This window comes from Vipera ursinii (genome assembly GCF_947247035.1).
Source record: "Vipera ursinii genome assembly, chromosome: 3".
NCBI lineage: Eukaryota > Metazoa > Chordata > Lepidosauria > Squamata > Viperidae > Vipera > Vipera ursinii.
Window position 1 is genome coordinate 184544514 of NC_139516.1, and position 4309 is coordinate 184548822.

At 37.0% G+C, this 4309-nt stretch overlaps 1 long non-coding RNA gene across 1 annotated transcript; it reads left to right on the forward strand.

The window, feature by feature from the left end:
* Positions 1 to 2204: 2204 nt before the first annotated feature.
* Positions 2205 to 3905, forward strand: LOC310638540. Its single transcript, XR_014492123.1, has 2 exons — positions 2205 to 3223; positions 3694 to 3905. It is a non-coding gene; the product is annotated as an uncharacterized lncRNA (long non-coding RNA).
* Positions 3906 to 4309: the final 404 nt, after the last annotated feature.

Sequence of the window (4309 nt, forward strand, 5' to 3'; positions counted from 1 at the left end):
AAACATACTGGAGACAGCATTATGACTAGTAGCTACTGAGAGCCTTATCTTCCTATAATAATCTGTGCTCCACTACCATTTATAAGATTAGCATACACTGTGGATTTACAGTTATGAAAATATGCAACTCATACAGTGCATTCTCACTGGGGACAGAGACTGGCAAGTGTTAGGAGAGGTGTGTGTTACTGCCTGCTATGTTTTCCTATTTTTTTAAAACGAAACAAAAAACAAAACCTCCCTCTCTGTTTTATAGAATATTTTATTATATGGGCTGCTGAAGCCCAATAATTTCAGAGTTATAAACATTTACTTTTTATGCATCATGCTTTCAGCACAATTTACTTTTATTCCTCAACATAACCATATCTTTGCAGTTTGGGGGAGGGATGACGAACGTGCTGTTTGCAAAGTTCCAAAATGTTGCTCTCTTCTCTGGAATTCAGTATGATTACACACGTGTACCATGTTTCCAAGCAGGGAGACATTTCAGGGCCTTCAATTTCCTATGAATAGGATATCATTACCATGATCCATGCTTTATTTGAATGTATAATGGCAGAATATTTATACCCAAATCTCTATTTCCTGTCTAATTTCTGATTATTGACTGTGAAGTTCTTGACACAGTTAAAACACTAATCAGGGAATCAGAAAAAGTCTTGTATTTTGACCAATGCTCAGTTCAGAATCATCTGTGGAAAGAAAACAAATAATGACATATCCATGATGATGTCATCATACAATCATTGCACAATCATACAATTACGTGTGTTGTCATTTTGGTTTGGTTTTGCAGTTTGTTGAAGTTGCTGCTGCTAAAATTCATAATATGGATTTGATTCCTTAGTAAGCTATTTTCATATTATTATCGCTGGGATTGAACAGCAAGTTGCCCCATTTCCATTACAGAGAGAATATAGTGCTTTGGAAATAGAAGGGCCTTTAGCAGAAAGAAATGGATTGGCTGGAGATGAAGAATGAGACAGAAGTGCTGGCTCCTCTGACCCCAGTAAACAATTCAGCCAAATATTTGATGTGCTAAACAAACAATGGTGAAATAAACAATGATTTTGAACACCATAGGAACTCAATCATGCTCACAGAAAAACAACTTATTTATCTCCCAATGAGCCAATGATTTAAAATAAGTTCTTACAGTTTTGTAGTAAATCCATTTTTTAAGTTTGCAATGTATCAATAGGAAGGGAGCAAATTCAACTCCAATTCTCAACATGGCTAGGTGGGGTATAAACAATTCAAAATATTGCACATCTAAGTTTATTTCTAGAACAGAAGTATTAGGGCACTTTGGGAAATAAACATTTCCAAAGCAATATCAGCATGTGGGTGCTTCCTTGTGGTACCATGTTCAAATGAAAAAAAAATGGAGAACAGAGCATCCAGGTTAAAAAAAAATCTCTGAATGCCTAATTAATTTCCTTTCTTGATAGCTATGTAGCTAGAGTTAGAAAGTTCAATGGATTTAGAAAAAAACACAAAACACCTTTCTACATTTACCGTATGTTCCTACCTCATTCCCTGGCAGGGAGTAGGAACAATCCATCAAAGTGGCAGGTACTTAAATAATCACAGAACAAATTCCATGCAGCTACCAGCTGGGATTAGCCATCAAAATGTTGGATTTAAATGGTCTATGATATGTGATTCACATTTGGACTGAAATCTAAAAAATCTGTATATTCATGGAAGATTGGTATGACTGAATGCTTGATCATGTCTCTTTGTCATTATGCTTAACAGAGTCAGGTTTTTCTGCAATCTGTGGAATTTTTCTTATAGCTATTCATCAATGGCTGATAGAGTCAACAAAAAAGACCACTCCATATGGAAGGGAGCAGAAGAAAGTTGCCTTGAGTAATGGGATTAAGATCAGCTAGATCTTAAACGCCATGTGACGTGTCGCGACGTATCACTCCTTTTTTCCCATTGCTGGCAATGGGGTGGGCACAGTTTCAGCATGATACATCTGGCCTGTGGGCCAGAAATTTGACACCCCTGATCTAGATTAAAGCCAACCCTCAGGCCCAGAAGCTCATGAGATGACTGGTCAATCAGCCCTCTTCACAACCTCCTTCATGTGGTTGTTGTGACAAAGAAATGGAGGAAGTACACTGTATGACATCTCAGATCCCTGAAGGAAAGGTGGTCTTTAACTATGACAACAAAAAATTCAGAAAAGTTTTAATTTCAATTGATAACTAAATTCCAATTAATGTATTGGTTCAAAGATACAAAATGCTTTCTGCTTGCAAACAAATGGAAATGAAACAGATTTCTCCCTTCCTAATTAGTTGCAGATAATAAAAATTACATTGGCTTAACCTCTATGTATCATCACAAACTTTTCCTCCAACATTTGGACAATGAATTAATTCCTGCACATATGTCTTTTGCTTGCAGTACTTAATGTCTGATAATCCAGTCTGGAATCTTGTAAAGTGTAATGTGATCTCTAGTAGGCAATTTAAGATGCTTGTAAATTCCTCCTCAAGTATTATTGACTATTACATTATCATCAAGCTTGCTTTTTTAATATACAATGTCTTTCTTAATACGTGTGTGCATGCATATGTGTGCTTACCTATATGTGCAGACACATAGGATAAATCAGATGTCATTATAGACCTAAATTATAATTCCAAACATATCCTTCCAAACATGACTTATGAACTACTCAGAGTTATTTAGGTGAGATAGGCAGAGATACAAACCAAACCAAACCAAACAGCATTTGTATGAATAACCATTGAATGTTTTGGGTGACTTAATAAACAAAAAGGCAGCTTCTTGTATGTGCTTTTAACAATTTAACTGGAGGAAATGGAATAGGAGGCAAATTATTTCTGTTTTTGTTAGACCAGTATAATAATCCTTTCCTGTTGTTTTTTTCAGTAAGCAAATATTCGTGTTTTCCTATCTCTGATGTTTGTTTATGGAATGGTGGACAGGGCATTGAGGGGTGGGGAGGTGACGTTTTTTCAGTTGGCAATTGATAATGGGCAGCTGGATCAAGGCTGGCATAACTTCTTGAGGAATGCTTACAGGAGACAGTGACTACCCTAAGCTAGTGCTTCCGGGCTGCAAGGCAAATGTATCATGGAGATAAAGATGTCGGCAAAAAGAGAGAACTGTTAATATGTGACCAAACCTTTCTATGCTGCATGGAAGGAGACTGGTGTGGAGGGAATGTCTACATAAGGTAACTCCATGTCTAGAGAATACAATTGCTTCTCCAGGTGTACCATTATCTTCCCCAGGATGAGTTTGGACTTCCCAGTCTAGCCTACAGGTCTAGGATTTTCTAATGCTCTCTGAGTTAAGTACTAACCCTATCCAACTCTGCTTAAATTTAGATGAACGAATAATAATATTAAAAATGCTTGGACACAGCATCTGTTTTTTATTGTAATTTAAACACTTCAGATATGTGCAAGGCACACTTATACAACACACTTACGTGCTCAGCAATATATTTATAGCTGTAACTATTTCAAAATATTTTCCTATGCATTGTATTTTGGCATCTTGGGGATGGGAAATATTGGTCATAAGGAAGGTATCGGATTTTGAGATGGTACACAAATCATGTAATCTCTCCCCCCCTCTCTCTCTCCCCCCTCTCTCCCCCTCCCTCTCTCCCTCTCCCTTTCTCTTTTTCTGTCTATGCAGGGAGAAATCAATGACATCAAAATAATGAACACAATCTGGTAATTTAAACCCACTCCCTTTGCACATGTATGCGTTGTGCACAACACATATTCAAAAGAGGCAAGGCTTCAATCACCCAGTTGTGACAATAAAAAATAAAGCCACAATACGATAAACCCAAGTTAAATCCAGGAATATTAAAAATATATTAAAAAAACATTTAACAAGTTAAACCCATTTGAAAGATGTGTGTTAATGCTTTCTAAAAAAACAAACAAACCAAGAACTCAACCCCTGAAGTCAGCTGGAAGAACATTCCAGAGACCTGGACAGAAACCTCAGGAAGACTTGAGTCTGAATCCCTGATAGCAACTAGAGCAAAACATATCAGATGATCCTTATCAATCTTTCTACTGGGACTTCAAGGACTTCGCAATGAAATTATTTTTTCCGCCTTTACTCAGGACACTTGTGCTTTGCTGAAAAGCAAGCCCAAGAGTTGCGATGCTTTTCAGAGACTTTTAAATCCCTTTAATTCAGGATTAAAATGATGCCAGTCCTTCTTGTGAACTCTGGTTCTGCAAGCTCCTTTGTGCAATTTAATGTCTTTGTTTAAAAAGTCCACCCAAGAGAAGGG